The sequence below is a fragment of the Bos mutus genome, chromosome 13 (genome assembly GCF_027580195.1).
Source record: "Bos mutus isolate GX-2022 chromosome 13, NWIPB_WYAK_1.1, whole genome shotgun sequence".
Taxonomy (NCBI): Eukaryota; Metazoa; Chordata; class Mammalia; order Artiodactyla; family Bovidae; genus Bos; species Bos mutus.
In genome coordinates this window covers 29,009,823-29,029,051 of record NC_091629.1, presented here as the reverse complement: position 1 = coordinate 29,029,051, position 19,229 = coordinate 29,009,823, and the positions used below count along the sequence as shown (strand labels likewise).

The 19,229-nt window shown below is 43.3% G+C and overlaps 1 long non-coding RNA gene across 1 annotated transcript in view; it reads left to right on the top strand.

Annotated features, from left to right (window-relative positions):
- The first annotated feature begins 980 nt into the window (after nucleotides 1-980).
- Nucleotides 981-19,229, top strand: part of LOC138990411 (uncharacterized) — a 39,867-nt gene continuing 21,618 nt past the window's right edge. Inside the window, exon 1 of the long non-coding RNA XR_011466501.1 lies at nucleotides 981-1,329. This is a non-coding gene — a long non-coding RNA (uncharacterized lncRNA). The remainder of the gene's footprint in view (nucleotides 1,330-19,229) is intronic.

Here is a 19,229-nt window from a genome sequence, read left to right as displayed (position 1 = left end):
TTTTGGCACGGCCTTGCTCCCAAAGGGCAGGCTCTGTTGTGGCCGAGGGTTCGTCCACATCTTTGTCCAAGTTTACGTGGTGACATGTCACCTCCAGAAGGAAAAAAAAATGAGAGCACGAGAACACGATCTTCCATGCAGAATTGTTTTTAAACACTTCAAAGCAAAAGAGACATCTTAGAACATTTTCATTTTCATGAAAGTTGAGGAAGTCAGATTTACCCAGTGCTGTGAATTGGGGGAACGGGATGGGCTGTGAGGACCAGTCTACAGTGTGTGCATGCGTGTGCACCTCTGTGTATGTGTGTGTGTGCACCTGTGTGTATGTGTGTTGTGTGTTCTGTGTGCGTGCATAAAATCCTTCATCTACTCTTGTTTTCTGAATGACATGCTTCTTGGGCCCCCAGGACCAAGGCTCTCTAGTCTCACTGAAACAGCCTGTAGATATGAGTGTCCCTGAAAACTTCAGTGTGTGACTGTATAGTCGTGGAGGGGCCGGCAACAACGAGCTCCAGCTGCGCGTATGTAACACGCACTTGACAGCATGTGCTGTGCTCACAAGGGTCACAGTATTTTGTGTTGATCTTCAGCTTAATTCTGAGTGCCGGACCCAGGTACTCGAAGAGGACAAGGGCCAGCCAGGAGGTGTGAAGACTCTACGTGGCCATGCTCTGGGGACAACTGAGGAATTAGCCTTGACACTGAGGCTTGTACGAACTGAAGAGTCTTGTCTCGCTCCCAGATCTGGCAGCTCTGCATGCCTGGTTAACTGGGCTTACAGGAAAAACACTCACAGGTGAAAGACCTTTGGCATCCACTCCTAACTTTCAGTTCCGAGGACGGTGAGTTCCCGGTACAAGGGAGTGGAAGCTGACGTCACCGAAAAGATATTGCCTTGCTTTGAAATCTGCAAGTGCTTTCAAAGTCCTCCTGTACACAGGGCTGAAAACGTGTTTCCCAATTGTCATGGGCAACTTATAAACAGATGTTCCAGAAACAAATAAACCAAATACAAAAACACATTGGTTTGTGTTCAAGAATGCAACATGGTATTTACATGTGCCTTACTATGCTGTTTTCACTGACAAAGTTCCCAGAAGAGATTGTTAGGACTGAAAGTCCAAAATTAGCTCTAGGACAAGAGTGAAAAATTTCGACAGGCGCTCTGAAATGGTTTGTGTGTTTGAAGCCATATATGGGTGAAAGTAGCCATTTCAACAGGAAGTAAAAAAAAATAAGGAAAACATTTTGCACACAACAGAAAAATGCTTACACTTTCATCCGTGAAAAGGAGTTCATATTCCCAAGGTATGCTGAATGAGACTCCAGGTAGGTTTTAAATTTGCTTTTATAAAACTTATTTGAAATGCTTCACTAACTTTCAGGGTGGAATCAGGAAATGTTGCTTCCACTAATTATTATTTAACAGTTGGCTAGCATTTCACTTCTGTATATGTGCTCCTTCTCATAACTAAAAACTAGTGAACATTTAATTGAATTTTGATGATAATCTTAATAGCATCATCGTACATTTATTCCTTAAAGCCATTTCATGTTTGCAAATTGCTTTTGCATTCCTTTTAGCTAGTTACATAACTTACTTTGCTCAAAGAGTAAAATTGAATTCCTACGAATATAATGTGTTTTTGATGCTTCAGTGTAAATACAAATATGTCAAGGAAAGCACGGAAATGATCTCATTTCAAGAGGGGTTCATCAGTGCTCGTCACCAAGTGTCTCTCCACGGCATTGCTGTTGGATCACATGCTGCCATCCTCACAGGTCTAGGAGTGGCCTTGAGATTAAGTTCTAGAATATGGCAAAACTAATGAGAACTTCCTGTATAGCACAGGGAACTTTGGCCAATGCTCTGTGGTGACAAAGAGGGGTGTATGTATATGTGTAGCTGACTCAGTTTGCTGTACAGCAGAAACTAGCATCACATTGTAAAACAACCATACTCCAATAACAGAAATTTTTAATAATAAAAATAAATAAAATATGGCATTTCCTGGCATGTGGTCAATTGATTCAATCATCTAAACTCTCATCCGCTGACATCCTTGATTGTCAGGCCTGGAGCTGGTTAGACTCCAGAAGCGGTTCTAAATTTGGTGTTCTGAAGGAGGGGTCCCTGCTGTTCAATGGTCACCCTGAAGGGCTCGTCGATTTCCACTGTGGAAGAGCAGCCAAGGGAAGCCCCTAAAGCAGGTGCTCTCTTTATCGGAAATTCTTTGTAAGAAAATCCTAATGTTGGATAGCCATCAAGGAACAGTCCAATCTGAGTAACCTCAGAATGCTAAACTGGGTGAAGAATGGCTCCGCAAGAGAGTTGCTGTTATTCTTACTCTTAAAAAATAAAAATCTTTCTACAGGGCTTGTGTGTTCAGGCTCAGCCTCCAGACAGCCAGTGGACCTACAGGGGCTGGAGTGGGGGGTGGGAAGGTGAGGAGGTGGCTGTGCCTTGGGAAGTTGTGTTTCAGGGAGAGCTGGGTTTCACAGTCTAGGTGTGCTGTAGGGCTATGCCATTCAGCACCCAGCTGTTGTCCATGCCATCAGTTTAGTCAAAATAGTGCAGGGTCATCTGCTTGGAGGCACCCCAGGTGGAAGAGAGAGGGGTGGACTTTGGGCAGTTAGGAGTGTTTCCCTAACTCACTCAGCAACCTTTCCCTTAGAAGATCAACCTCCTGCCCCCTTGGAAATGCCTCCAGGGCTACGGTTCTGATAACATCAGGAAGCCTGAGGATGTTTTGAGGACTTTAATCTCCAACCTGTGTCCTCTGCCCACACCTGCTGTCTTCACCTGGAGTCAGGAGAAGGGCCTTAGGCTAGTCTAGTCTGAAGCCGCCTGGCTCCCCAACCTCTTCTCTCTGGAGAATCCTCCACTAGTCCCCTCTCTGCTGACACTTTCCCCAGTTGTGTCGGCTGTGGCTACCAGAACAGTCTACCTCCAAAGATCATGCTTCCCCGGGCCCCCAACACACCTTCTAATTAAACCACATCTCCTGCTTGGAGCATCCCAGATGGTGGCAGGTCAAGTGGCTGGTGAGGTCTGTCCTGGGTAAAATGTACAACTTACAGAACAAAAAACCTCCTTGTTAACAAAAGAGAAATTTCCCTCATATTCTTGGATTCTACAAGAGGCAGGGCCTTTAAACATTTTTCTGAGAATTGGAGTTTTTCTTTTATTCCTGCTTAAAATTTTAAAAAATTGAGATATAATGAGCATATATACTCTATTATATATTAGTTACATGTGTACAACATTACAATTCAATACATGTATATACTGTGAAATGATGGCTCCAATTAAGTCTAGTTAATATCTGTCACCATCCCTAGCTACAAAAATTTTTTTTCATGTGATGAGAGCTCTTAAACTCTACTTTCTAAGCAACTGTCAAATACACATCGCAGTATTGTTAACCACAGTCACCATGTTGCGTATTACATGTGTAATACAGTAAGAAGTTTTACTCCTTAATGTAGAAATAAGCGGTTTTGAAATTTGAGTCACAAGGCGATCAGTTTGGACCTTTTTAGTAGATATGTATTATATACTTTCAAAAGCATTGCTCACTTATTAATAATGCTTGTGAGAATTAACAGAGTACAGTATAACCTCATCAATTTTTCCACCTGGAGAGGAAAGACAAAAACCAATCACACTGACCCATCAGCAGACACAACCTGGGCATTTTTGAATGAGTGAAAATTGCAGATCCGAAAGGGCCCCTGAGTACCTGCGAGGCCGTGGAGGTCGTGCTGGTAAACGCTGCAGTCCTCAGGTGCTGGTCACTGGGCCATTGTGCAGATGGCTATCAGGGGATCCAAATACCATCTTCCTCTCCATCAGGGCTTTGTGTTCGCTTTATTGACGCACATCCCATATCACCATAGTAACACTGCTCATTCCTGCCATAATTCCCCTCCAAGATAGTATGGCACTTCAGGAGGGCCGAACAGAATCCACAGGGACTTAGGTTGGGATGTGAGAAGGCACCCCTCCCCCAAATTCTGTCAGGCTGAGATTCTACTCCATAGGATATAGTACTTCATATTCCTCACATTTATTTCTGTGCTTTATGATAAATATATTTTAGACATTAATTAAAAAAAAAATTTTCCCTAAATCTAAAACTTACAGGTATAAGAGCTAACATTTCTTTCCATTTTTAGTTAAGCCCTAAATGTTTCTGAGCTCTTCATTTCCAGAATGGGCACAAGGTTGATACAAAACCCAAAGACGGATTCTCTAGGACACCTGTTTTATGACTTTGATGTGCTTACCTGTGGTTTGGACCCATGACTAAGCTCTAAGCTCTCTCCTCCCCCAACTCACACTGGGTGCTTCCCGGCGGTCAGTGTGTTCCTTGTAGATGGCGTTGATTTCATAAACACTCATAATCCACCATGCTGGGTTCCGTTTCAGTGACCATTCATCATCCTTCTTGGATTAGAGCGTGTATCAAAATAACTCCCCCAAAGATATCTACCTCTGCCACTATCTCTCATAATTCACATGGAACCGCCAGAAAATACTGTGCGGGGGGCTAAAAAGAATAGTTGTGTCCACATGTGCTGCATGGGGGCAGGTTTTCCTTTCTGGCTGTGGCCCTGACTTCTCCTTCCATAGCTGGCCACCCGGTCTGTCCTCCCACACCCATCGCCTGTGCTGCCTCCATCTGATCATTATGTCTCCACTCCAGGTTTTGAGCAGTTGGAAGGTGCACACCACAGTGTTCATCAAGTCACAGCTTCCCTGGGATTGGGTAGAGACATCCTCTGTTGGCACGAAATGACATTCTCACCTTGTCTGGTGTGGTTCCTTTGTATGTGAGGGAAACCAAGGTCTTAACTAATGAAATTTGGTCAATCTCCAAACCACATAGCTGGTAACTTTCAAAGCCAGAATTCAGGTCTAAGTTGAGTTGACTCCCAGTCTGGGAGGCTAATGTCATGTCTCATCCCTGACATTTTCCTGCCCCCAGGACACATCAGGAACTGCCTGCTGCTCCCGCATGGAGACGGGGGCCACCTGCCCTTCATGGTTGTGCAGACTCCACCCACTTGATTTGGTTCCGTTAACTAGACTCACGGAGCACTTAAAACACTATCATGAGTTCACTTTCTACGTGAGGAGCATCACAGGCTTCCGAACGCGAACATTCTCCAGTACTCTAGAGGAAGTGAAATCCACCAGTCTTTCTGAATATGGCTTTAGGTCCACATTTCAGGCATCCCCGGGGATCCTCTGATACCTTCTTCACAGTGACATCTTATCTTCTGCTGCCTGAGAGTCTTCTCGTATATAACAAGTGAACAGAAGACTTTCCTTTGTTTCCCCTTCTGGCTCTGCAAAGATACAGAGCGAGGGAAAGGGGACTATTTTACAGTACTGATGAATTTGGTTTTTAATCTGTGCTTCCTCACTTGGGTGCAGTGTGGCTCACATGGTGAAACAGGTACATCTGTGTGAATGTCGTGAGCCTCTGTAGGCAAGCCATCTCAGAAGACTGAGGTGACTGAGTTTACTATTACACCTTCAGGAGTGGGCTTCCCCAACTGTCACCCTTGGGATAGAGAGAGCTCCCCACCCCACATGTGACAAATCACTCTGACCCTGATGTGTGGCTGTGGAATTAAACCTGGGTCAGGCTGTCACTTCCTAGTAACAGCACCTCATCCACTGCCTTTACTTTTATCCCCTCATCCCCTATTCCTAGGATCCTTTAAAAGACATCTAGGAGTTGGATGCTCCAGCAGCCTCCCCAGGGCTCTGGACTCACCTCGGGTCAAGGCGCTCCCTTCCTGTGCTCCTGGTTGTGCATCCATCTGATGGTACATATGCATCTCTGCTGCTGTATGCACGTTACTACCACCTTTAGCTACTTTTCCTGGTGACCTTGCGGGCCAGGACTTGGGACCATGGGGCCCCTCATGCCATTGCAGCTGGACCTTGTCCAGAGCTGCTGTCCCCCGAAGGCTGCCTGGGCTGGAGGTTGGGGTGGCTCGGTGCTGTTGGCTATGAGCTTGGCCGAGGTACCGCCTGGAGTGCCCATGACGCCAGACTCTGTGGAGCTCGATGTACAAGCATCTTGAGAGAACCACATCGGGGTGCACAGACCACACTTCAAGAGCACTGCAGCTTCACGTTCACCATAAGCTGTGGTTGAAGCTGACGATCTCCAACCAGAGTCAACGGGGAGGGACATAGGCCCCATCCCACAAAGGGAGAAAACCGAAAACATGAGGTGCCATTTGTCATCTATGTTAGGCTCGTCCCTAATTCAATCACGCATTTTTGGGAGCAAGTTGACACTGGGTCCTTCGTGCTCTCACTGGCCTGCTTAGACATGACACAGTGCAACATGGGGCATCGTGTTCAAAGAACAGCAACACAGCAGTATCTTGACGTGACAAGCATGTCAGACTGGGGGTCAGTATTTGCTGATCACAATTAAATTTTGTGTAGCTTATTTCTGACTGCATATATAAATAGATTAGCTATGTAGAAGGTTCTAATGGTGCCCTAGCCTCGTTTTCTGTGGAGATATAACCTTGGAAGTGGGACCTGCCAGCCCTACAGGTCTTCTGATACATCCATTTAAGACTGTTCTGGCCCTGAGGTTCACTTATTTGTCCAGTGCTAGTCTTGAGTTCTGAGGAAGGAAGCAGTTGGTCGCCTGCTCTCTGTCCTCCTCCAACACCAAGGAAGGAAGGAGCTGGGTGTCTGAACTCCACCAGCCCAGAGCGCTTCACTCGATGCTTCTTGCTAAGAAGCGCATGCTTGTGGCTGCATCTGGAGAATCTTGTTTTCCAGGAAGCTTGTGAGAAAAACAACAGAGCTAAAGTAAGCCCAGGGGAAAATGCATTTGGGGCAGGCTTCTGACCCAGGAGAAGGGTTCATCTGTGTTTGTATTAAGCACGGCCCCACCCCCAAGCCAAGCTTCCTAAGCGGAAGGTAGACAAGCAGGCTGAGGCCATGTGACATCATTTTCCATCCTGGAGACTCCTCCCTATTTCAGTGCAGGAATGAGTCCAAATGAACCCAACAGAAACCTGGACCTGCACACAGGGGACTTCACCATTTACTGTCCTCATTTGTCTGTGACCTCAAAGGTTCAGGACATAAAGAGTGACTGCTCCCCATTGAAATCAGTAGGCCCATCTGTAAACACACAGCAAGGTAACAGATTCCACTGCTCAGTGAAAGAACACGGCTCAAGGGACACTTCCGTTGGCTGGGGAAATAGCCAGCCTTCTTGTGGAAGTTACACTCGTGACCACATTGCTCGTACTCCTACATAGGAGTGTGGCTGAAGTGTGTTCTCATCCTTGTCTTTTGCACTTGCTTATGAACTTCTTCACAAGTAGGTCCAACGTCCCTCTTCAAGCTTTTGTATCCTTAGGGGGAAATATACACTACAGCTCATTGCTGCTGCTGCTGCTGCCAAGTCACTTCAGTCGTGTCCGACTCTGTGCAACCCCATAGATGGCAGCCCACCAGGCTCCCTCGTCCCTGGGATTCTCTAGGCAAGAACACTGGAGTGGGTTACAGCTCACTGCTGCTGCTGCTGCTAAGTCGCTTCAGTCGTGTCCGACTCTGTGCGACCCCATAGATAGCAGCCCACCAGGCTCTGCCATCCCTGGGATTCTCCAGGCAAGAACACTGGAGTGGGTTGCCATTCCCTTCTCCAGGGGATCTTCCTGGCCCAGGGATCGAACCCAGGTCTCCCTCATTGCAAGCGGATTCTTTACCAGCTGAGCCACCAGGGAAGCCCTCATTCATATATGTTATTATATATATATATATACATATACAAATGCCACAATGGCAACTTTGGTAAACAAAAATTTTACAATAAGCTTTCAATAAATAAGATAAAGATGTTTTTCCCATGACTAATCTTTGGACATTCTCCAAGAACATGTTCAGATAGTGTAACATGTGAATGCTGACATGATGTTTTTGTAAATCAACTTCCTTTTGTAAGGAAAACACAGAATCAGGATGTACCCACACAGACGAGCTTTAGTCATAGGACCAATGATTTCACACTCACATGAAGATAATTTACTGCAGCACTTTTTATTCTAAAGAAGGATATCACCTTAGACTATTTAGAAAGATGGCATTCTGCAATTTTGTGATGTCTTCAGCATCCATTGCACTTTACAGAAAAAAATGCATTTATTTCAAGAATTCTACTAAAAGTTTCTAAGGATGGCACCTTTTCCAAGGAATACACGTATGTCATCCAGATGTCGCTAAGGAGGGTGGCCTCTCTGTTTTCTATGATGGTGCAGTCAGAGGTGGTAGAGATGTCAGCTATTTAAATTAAATGAAAATACATGAGTCTTTTCCATCCCCTACAACAACAAAAAAATACATTCTTTTTTTCTGAAATCATCAGAAGTTATTGGAAAACATGTGAAGTTAACTGAATTCCTTGTTCATTTCATTTTCTCCCTCAAATAGCACCTCTGTTCCCTGATCTACATTCGGTGAGTTAAACACAGTATTCAGTGTGAATTGAAATCTACAAGGCCCTTAATCACGGCATCATTAAGACTGAAACATGGAAAAGAATACCATTTCAGTCAGGAATGACATTATTGCTACTACCTTCTCCATTTATCCCACTCTGTCCCTCCCCCACTGTGTCCACAAGCCCATTCTCTACACCCAGGTCTCCATTCCTTCCCTGCACATAGATTCATCAAACAACTGTTCAGATTATATTTATATGTGTTAATATACAACATTTGTTCTTCTTTTTCGGACTTACTTCATTCTGTATAAATCACGTGTGAAGCGGATGCCTGCTAAGAGGTGGCTGTGTAACACAGGAAGTCCAGTCTGGCACTCTGTGATGACCTAGAGGGGTGGGATTGGGGAAGAGAGGGGGGCTCAAGAGGGAGGGGTTATATGTACAATTATGGCTGATTATACATACATATATTGGGTTTCCTCAGGTAGTAAAGAATCTACCTGCAATGCCAGAGACTTGGGTTTAACCCCTGGATCAGGAAGATCCCTTGGAGAAGGAAATGGCTGCCCTCTCCAGTATTCTTGTCTGGAGAATCCCATGGACAGAGGAGCCTGATGGGCTACAGTCCATGGGTGGCAAAGAGTTGGGCATGACTGAGTGACTAACACTTTCACTTTCATACATATATCATTTATGGCTGATAAAGACCCTGGTGCTGGGAAAGATTGAAGGCAGGAGGAGAAGGGGACGACAGAGGATGAGATGGTTGGATGGCATCACCAACTCAATGGACATGAGTTTGAGTAAGCTCTGGAAGATGGTGAAGGACAGGGAAGCCTGACATGCTGCAGTGCATGGGGTTGCAAAGATTTGGACATGACTGAGAGACTGAACAACAATGACAAATGACTGATTTGCATTGTTGTATGGCAGAAACCAACATAATATTGTAAAAATTAAAGAAAAAAAAGAATAATGTTGTGTTGTAGGAAGCACATGAGACATGATGTGACTTCTCTCCCTAAGGACACTGTTTCTTTGGCTAGCTCTTTTGTTTAAGAAGGAAATGGCACCCCACTCCAGTACTCTTGCCTGGGAAATCCCATGGATGGAGAAGCGTGGTAGGCTATAGTCCATGGGGTTGCAAAGAGTCGGACGCAACTGAGAGACTTCACTTCACTTCACTTCTTTGTTTAAGGAGGAAGAAAGTGGAGCGCTTTCATTTTGGTTTCTGGGAAATTCGGCTATTCTTCCCTCCTGTTTATCAACAAGATGAGTAAGCGCTATCAGCTACACTGATTAGATACTTGGCAAATGTGCCTAAGACCAGCCAAGCTATGCCCCATGATCTTCAAAGAGAAAGAAAACCTGGATGAAAAATAACGTAGACTGGGGATAAGATACTGCCATAGAATTGAAGGAGAAAGTAGGTGACAATGGAGAGTCTTAACAGATACTGAGAATTACCTTTTGTCTGTAACCCATCTGATTTCCACTGATACTAACTTATATTAGGCAAGGAAAGGAAAAGCCTGTAGTTCTTGTCCATATAGATTCCCCTGTTCTAGGTATGGCATTAAGGTTTGTGGGAATGAAAGTGAAATGTTAGAATACAATGATCAGGGTGCTTTCAAGCACTTTATCTCACTGACATTCCCAAGCCTACTGTGGCCTTTGTAGAGATATCAGTGTCTCTATAAAACAGAAGAAGACTCAGAACTTGATGAAATGTAATAGCTTCCTTGGGGAGCCACTTGGCTAGTGAAGTACAGATTTGAGGGTTAGAGCTAGTCAGTATGCCAATTCTCTCTTCTCTGAGTGGCAGAAGGAACAAATACTTTTAAAGTGTATATTCTACCTGTTTCTATGCAGTATCAGAAGAAAAGGCAATTTCCTTTTCACTTTGGTATATTAAGAATGAAACATTTGAAATGCATGCTTAAAAAATGAAATATATGCTTAGTATGATTATCTCACATGGTGGATCTCAATGACTATGAGTCTGTAGTATTCCTGGGATCCAAATCACAATTTTAGATGCTTAGATATTCTACATAAGAACAATATCCAGAGTAGTCATTTAGTATGTTTAGGTTTTTTTCAATCAATTTTACAACAACTCTGAACACCATTACCAAAACAACTTTACTGTTCAGCTAAGGTGAAGAAGTCTTCAGAATGAGTGAAATACTGCTTTGTGGTTCTCATGACCTCCCCACAAGTCTATTTTCACTTGATAACAATCTCTCAGAAGAGATTTTGGCTAAAAATGTGATCATTTTTGTTCGACTTTTTGTTGTTTAGTTCAGAAAAAATATTAAGTGAAAGACATATACCAGCAACATAGATATATGGGTTTGCTATAAGTCATATACACACAAAGCATTTTCCTGTGTTGTTTCTGGGCTGGAAATATTGCCATATTGGTATCGGAACCCCAAGCAATTAAAAAAAAAATAACACTGGATTTTTTAAAGAAAACTCCATATTGTTTTTCATAGTGGCTGTATCAATTTGCGTTTCCACCAACAGTGTAGGAGGGTCCCCTTTTCTCCAAGCCCTCTCCAACATTTATTGTTTGTAGATTTTTTAATGATGGCCATTCTGACTGGTGTGAGGTGTTATCTCATTGTAGTTTTGATTTGCATTTCTCTAATAATTAGTGATACTGAGCATCTTTCTGTGTGCCTCTTGGCCATCTGTATGAAAAGCCTATTGAGGTTTCTGGCCAGGTTTTGATTGGGTTACTTGCGTCATTTTTTTTTTTTAATTTTTATTGAGCTGCATGAGCTGTTTGAATATTTTGGAGATTAATCCCTTGTCAGCTGCTTCATTTGCAAATATTTTTTTCCCATTCTGAAGGTTGACTTTTTGTCTTGTTTTATGGTTTCCTTTACTATGCAAAAGCTAAAAAGCATTTAAAAAAATAACTGGAGAGGGAAGTCTGACTGTGAGTACACCTGTATTTAGGGTCAACAGTTACGGGTCAGCAGAGGCTTGAATAGTGTGTCCAGAGCCCAAGGGGCAGAATGCACAGCAGAGGTAATGGGGAAGACTCTGCTCTGAAAATAAGAAACTGGTTACTTGGAGGAGAGATAAGGTTGCAGATTGTGTGGTATGAGATGATGAGAAACCTTGGAATTTAGCCTAAGCACTGAAACATCAGTAAACTTCTAACTTCAGGCTACATCAGGACAGCTCAGTTTAACCTTAAATAAAGTGGATAAAACCAAGTGGATATTGGAGAAAACTTGCAAATTGAAACAGCCTTCCAGAAGGAGCTGAAGAAACTGTCCCAACTCCCTGGTCTTACAAAGAGAAGAGTACACTTGTTTGGGGGGTAGGGGGTACCTAAAACACTTAAAAGCTGAGAACAGAATAATTTAATGTTAGGAAAGTTACACTGAGTCAGTGACATCTGAAGTATATAGATTTATGTAAATGGTCTTGTCAATAGATTTTTACAGGGTACTGAGGTCCCAAACTGTCAGCAAGGGTCAGCCTGCCCTGGCGCCCCTGGTATCACAGATCTTACGGAAAATCAAAAACTTCATAGGCCCCCCGAGGACAGGTCCTGCCCCAACAGGATCCTGAAAAATAAGGGAAAGAATGTTTGGAACCGGCTGCAATTTTGAGGACAATAATGAGGAAGAGGACAAAGGGGCATTTCCAGAATGTTCTCTTGAGATGGCCGCAAGAAGAGCACCCTCTCATTCCACCCTTTGCTGCCCCAGTGCCTGCGCACACGTGCATGTGCACACATGCATGCACACACATACACACACACACACACACAGACTCCGTCCCTCCATCTGCCCTGGTGTATGGGACAGTGTCACAGGAGAGGCCGGATGGTGGCTGCGCTGGAGAAGCTGGGTTCAACTGGACACTTGGCAGGGGGTGTGGGGGGCCTCCCCGGGAAGCGGTGTGGGCAGAAGCTACAGTCCTCTCTCTTGCAAACGAGGGGCTCCGTGTGCCTCTGGGGGAGGTGGCCTCGGGGATGCGCCTCTCCCATGGGAGGAAAGCGCCAGCCTGCTCTGTGTCAGGTCACAGCCTCCTAACTGACCAGCCTTGGCTCTGTGGCTCCAGATGGATTCCTGTAAAATCTGGGCAGGTTTCCAGGAGTCTGGGCCAGAGGAGACCTGGGGGCTGGGCTCGCACCTTTATATGATGCCCGAGCCCGGCTCCTCATGCCTGCCCAGGGTTGTCTCGCTGCTGGTCCAACACGCTGGCCCAGGGGCCTCGTCCAGACCCTGACCAGTGGTCCTCCCACCTGGGGTAGGGCCTGGGTGAGCCGTGGCTGGAGTATGGGGAGGGGAGATGGAAGAAGGAGAGGCTACTTCCTCTGCCCGCACCTAGACCCAGAAAACAATCCGTGTGTCTGTGTGCTTGTGTGTGCCCATAGGTATGTGTATCTCTGTGTGTACATGGATGTGTATGTGAGTGCATGTGTGTATATTTATGCATGTGTATGTCTGTGTAGGAGTATATATGTATCTATGTGTGCATTTGTGTGTATATGTCTCTGTGTACATGTCTACACATGTGTATTTGTGTGTGTGTGTATGTGTGCCCATATGTATATGTATCTGTATCTGTGTGTGCATGTGAGTGTGTGTGTGTGTAAGCACACAGGGTAGGGGAGGAGGTACAGGCTGGAGCGAGGTTATGCGGTTTGCTGCCTGAGTACTAGTATGTTCCCAGCAAACACACACACATACACACACAATACACACACACACACACACATTCCGCATACTGGCCACAAAGCTCTCTGACCCTCCAGGGTATCTGCCCCACCCTGTGTTTCAGCACAAACACGTGAAAGCTGGGCCCACTCAGGTCCATGGGCACAGATCTTCCCATGGCATAAAGATCCACCACTTTGACTAAAGAATGAGTTTGTGAACATTCACAAAACCTGTTCTGAAATGACTTCGAAAACAGTTAACAGGCACAGCTGGAAAGGATGCACTTTATGCCGCAACAAAGTGCTTCAAGGCAGACACTGCTCTCAGCGTTCCGACGTCAGGACGCTCCCCACACCCTCGTCCATTTCTTTTATTACTGCTGAGTCTTTTGGCCTTGTGTTTAATGACATACACTTTTTTTCTGTATTAGTGTTCAGTTCCTTTTAAATCACAATCAGAATGGAAACTGAAATGAGGAAAAACAGAAGGACTTCAGCATTAGCCTCGTAAGCCCTTCGGAGACACCATCCAACTCTGAGCATTGTTATCAAGAAACAAGACAAGAGTTTCTGTTTGCACAAGCTAGCATCAAAGGCTGCTTTGATTTCTTTAGTTTCTATATAAAGTCCAAGGATAAATTTATATAGGTTTTTAAAGGAGTAGATCTTGTGTGACACATAACTTCTCTAAGCCAGTTTCCTTTAATTAAAATGTGAATATAATCCAGACTTACAGACCACACACACTGTCTCGCACAGTGCCTAAAACATAGTAACCAGCCAATTCAGTGAGTGGTTGGTGAATGGGCAGGGAAGCCTGGTGTGCTGCAGTCCATGGGATCGCAAAGAGTTGGACACAACTGAGCGACTGGACTGACTGACTGTGGGCAGAACAGGGCTTCAGAAAATGCTGAAACTTATGTGACAAATGAAGCAAATAGTTTTTTTTTTTTAAAAAAAAAAAAAACCAACAGTATGAAGGCATTCAGACAAGCTGTCCAAACAGCATCGCTTAATCACCAACATCCAGATCCGAATTTTAATTTCAGCTGTTTTGAAAAACGCTAATATGCCAATTATTTGGTTTTCTTTCATTGATTCAAATAAACATCTAAGCCAAACTAACAGAGTATTCCAGCACACAGAGCCCAACACATTTGGAAAGTAAACAGCACATTCATTAGAAATTCTGTCCTGTGGCTGGAGCACAGAAGATTCTGATGGCGAAAAGACACTGATGACAGTTTGTGAGTCAAACATGAAGATGGCAGAATGTGCAAACCAGGTCATCAATGTTTTCACTGGAAAGACTAGATTTTAATCTGTTGTCTAAAAGACTGAGGTGTGTTCAAAACGTGTGCAACAGAAATAACTTTCCCCATAAAAGGAAAGCTTTTTAAGTAAGACGCATACAAAATGTATAAGCAATTCCTATTTAAAATTGTATCCATAGAGGTTTTATTTGCATTCTAAACAAGGGCTTGAAGATAGGCTATTTATAGTGTTCTGTACCTGGAATTTGAGCTGATTTTAATGCTATTCCTGGGCTTTGGTGACAGGAGATGATGGTGTGTGTGTGTGTTGGTGGGGGGGAGGGGCAGTGGGGCAAAGCAACATTAATGGAAAAAATGTACAGCTTTATTTTTTCCCCATTTATTTGGAAAGATAAGCTCTATATTGTACTACAAAAGTGATCATTCTGCTTGAGATCAGGTTTCTTTTGGGAAGTTAATTCAATTACACTTCCGTTATGTCCACACCAACATGATTTAGCTATAACATGACACATATGGAAAACAGAGGCTGTGGTTAAGGTATCAGACTTGGGAAGTAGAAGGAGCGAATTCCTTATTTTTCAATGAAGCCTCAACCTTTTCTGAATAGCATTGAGCGTTGCATTATGAAATGGCTTCGGTGTATGGCTTTTATATGGAGAAGTACTTTGGCTACAAGAGTGATTTCTTTGAATTCATGAGATAAGAGGGATACCAGCATCCTATCAGTCTTGTGACTGAGGTCTGCACCCTTCCACATCAGGAAGTGCAGTTTTCTCTTATTGGGTCCTAATGATACTGCCATGAATTTATGTACCTGCAGAAAGAGTTCAGATGATGATAAAATTAAAGCTCCTGTTTGCCCTTATCGCCAGTTGCACCTAAGTTAAACCTGTGCTTTGGGAGAAACTGATCGGAGCAGCCTCAGTGTTCTTGTGTGTGTCTGAAAAGTCTTACAGGTCACAGGACCCTGACACTTAGCTCCGTTCAGCAACACTTACTGCGGACTTGCTAGCAACTGCCAGAGCAATGGGTACCTAAAAACGTGTTTTTTTTTCTCTTTCCCAATTTTTTCTTTTACTGAAGTATAGTTGATTTACACTGTTGTGTTCATTTCTGTTAATTCCCACCATATCTGCTGTAACAGCAAAATGTTTCAATTATACATATACATGCATATTGTTTTCCATCTTGGATTATCCTGGGATATTGAATATTGTTCTCTGTGCAATAGAACAAGACCTTGTTGTTTATCCATTCTGCGTATAATAGTTTGCATCTGCTAACCCCACCTCCCACTTCATCCCTTCCCCAACCCTGCCCCTTCTGGGCAACCATAAGTCTGGGGAACAAATTTTTAATTTAAGTAAAATGACGCTACAGCCAATTTCCTCAGAAATAAGGGAAGGAAGAAGCTTTATTTATAACAACGTGGTGATCGCGCTTACATTTTCTTAACTTTCACATAAACTTGTTATTTCCCATACCATCACTCTGTGAAGATGCTGATGTATTTAACTCTCATTTCATGAATGAAGGATGGGATACTTAGACTTTAGCATCCTGTGGTTAGAGTCTTCAGGAGGAAGACAACAACCCAAGTGTTGTGCCTTATTATTCAGTGCTTTCACCTGATTAAATATTCACATCTCATGCAATGAAAGAGATGGAAATTATTTTACTGGTGGCCACATGGATGAGAATGCAGCTTAAGGTCATAGCTATTGCCCATCACTAAAGTAGAAAATTCCTTCTGCTGGGATCTTTCTTCTCTAGACACCAGATGCTATTGTAGAGCCTGGGGTCTGGTTTATGGGTTTTATTTATTTGTTTTTTTTTTAAGCTGCTAATCAAAGTATAAAGCATCATTTGAATATATATATATATATATATATATAAAATTTTTTTTTTTCTGAAGACAGTGGCTGGCTGGTCCTGAGGAAGAGAATGAGAATCTTTACAGAGGCAGAAGCATAAAGGCTTATAAATGCAAGAGCAGAGGTGAGCAGGACAGTTAGGGAGATATTCCCATCCTGTGCCAACAGACAGGATGGTCCTGGAGACCTGACCATGGAAAGGCTCTTGAGGGGAATCTCTGTCCTGCAGGGCAGACACCTGCCTTCTCTGGGGTGAGTGCCGCCTGCCCAGGGCAGGACCCAAGGTGGGGCTGGTGGAGGTGCTCAGATATCCCAACTCTGGCTCAGATTAGTTCCAAAGCATAGCAGGCCACCCCTTGTATGAAAGAGGATGCTATCAGGGGAACTTTCTGAGGCACTACCATGTGTCCCATACCTTTCCAGGGTTTAACTGCAGCATTTAATTAAGAATAATGCCCAGATCCTGAGGTCTGCAGACAAGCTGTCCAGGGGGAGGTGGTATTTCTGCCGGGTAGTAGTGGCACAATCGAGGGTTCAAGATTTAATCCATCCAAACTCTGGTTTCCAACTTAAAATAAGGAAGGTAGGGACAGCTCCCTGCCAGGGCTACTGTGAAAACAAAAGAGGACAATCCATGTGATGCGTAGGTACTTACTCTTAGCTGCTTCTGTTCCTAATGTCCTTATATCAGTGGATCATCTTTGATGGGAGGAGCTGAGTGCTAAAGCATCTTCAGTCCAGAGTTGAATGTCTCAGAGGACGTGCTTCCACTTTAGCCTGGTGGGAGAGGACCTGGGCTGGATGGAGCCTCCCGCTTTGGTGATGGAGGATAGTTTTCAGAGAGCTGTTGAAGCGAACCAGGAACACTCGAGGTTGGCAGGTGGACTTCGTGCTGTGGGAACACAGAGGAGAGAGCTTTTGAGAACGGCTGAAGGCACATGATTTTGAATTCTACTTAGGTTTCCTCTGCTGCTCCAGACCCCTCTGTGTGAAATGTGCGCCCGAGACCCTGAGCAGAGAGCTGGGCTCTAGCTCTTTGGTTTCGGGCAGAGAAGGCTGTGATGCTGGTTCTGTTCCCCCATTATACTCTCAGCCCCTTGGGGGAAGGACCAAGCTTGTTCCCATGGTATCTGCACACCAAAGACACTGTTGGCTAGGCTACAGGCTCTTCAGTGTTCTCATCACTATAAAGACAATTTTCTAGAGTCATATACCTTTGGACCTTGACCAAGTCCAAAAATATTTGTTTAGAATTCAAGGTACAGATTAACAAAAAAGTGAGATTCCCAGTGGGATAATCATCAAATCTATTATAGGTTAGAGCTATTGATTTCTATAAACTAGATTGCACTCTCTTGGAGGGAAGTGATTGGGTTTATTCATCTTTGTTTCATCAAAGTGTTTGTCACACACAGTGCTTTTCCATACGGGTCTTTAAAAAACCTTCCCGCTATGAGATTAAATTTGACCTATTGAAGAGAAGCAGAGTTGATGGTCTTTGAAGAGAATGAAGACCAAAAGTTTAAGAAGACCTGACTGAGGCATAGAATGACAAAATAATTGGTATATTTAGTCAAAAGTTTTCAGTATTATGTGGACAAAACAGTAAAAATTGCTTTAATTCTGTACGTGGTTGGTTGAATTAATCACACTACTTAGAATTAAATGCACTGTTTTTTGTTTTTCTTTTTAATTCCAATGAATGAAACTTTAATGAGCCAAACCTGTCTTAAAAATATATGACTTTTGGTTGAAAATTGCCCGTGATATGGACGTTACTCCTCCTATGGATTTTCCTTTTGTGAATGTTTTATCTACTTAATAAAATTTTATTGTGTGAAAATGCATACATGAGAATTGAATCTTTGTTGTTTGTTCTAATATGTGATACATTTGTAAAACTGAATTCGAAAATTTGTTCAAATTAATAATTAAGACGTTTTCAATTATTCATTAAATCTCTTAATAAATGCCTGCATTTATTAACTCCATTGATAAATGTTAATAGTCCTCTAAATACACTTACCTATTGTGTAATATTAGGTCATTTTTCACGTTATTTTCTCTGAGGGATTTGAAAATACCTTTGACTCAATTGTAATCCTTTAAAGTCTGAGGAGAACCAAGTTTAAACAAAAAATTCCCTCATCCTTCCTCCAGTACATACGATATATGGAGTTTAAAAAGGTTTTTAAATTTTATATTGGACTACAGTTGATTTACAAAGTCATGTTAGTTCCAGGTGTACAACAGAGTGATTCACTTATACATATACATACACCTGTTCTTTTTCAAATTCTTTTCCTATTTAGGTTATTGTATAATATTGAGCAGAGTTCCCTAAGCTATATGTTAGGTCTTTTGTGTGTGTGTGTGTGTGTTTTTAAACCAAACTACTTTCTGATTTTTCAAGTCAAGTTTTTGGAGATTGGTCAGTTAAAAATCATAATTTTTAACCCCAATGAAGCTAGTCACTTCTCAGTCAACTGCTTGTCAAAGGCAGGCTGGTTTATGGACCCTTGGCTGTGCTGATTTTGCAAACAGCTGCCCTTGGCAGAGGAGCTGGAGAGGATAGAGCAGAGGTGAGCTGTTAGCAGAAGATGCACTCAGAGGCTCACTGCTGTCTTCCCAGGATTTGCCTGCCGGAACTACTGCAGTCTGGCTCAGTTTTACTGTTACAGCTTCATACCTTTTAAAAGCACTGTGAAGTTGGTTAAAACACGAAGCGGCTGGGCAGCCCCTGGGGCAAATTACTGATGTAGGAGTTACTGATACTTCTTAAGCATCTTAATGAGTTTAGCATATTTGGCAATCCCACTAGGTTCTTAAAGAGTGTGTGATTTACAGACTTTTAAATCTACCTCAGCAACAAGGTCATCAGTGGATGCAGGTT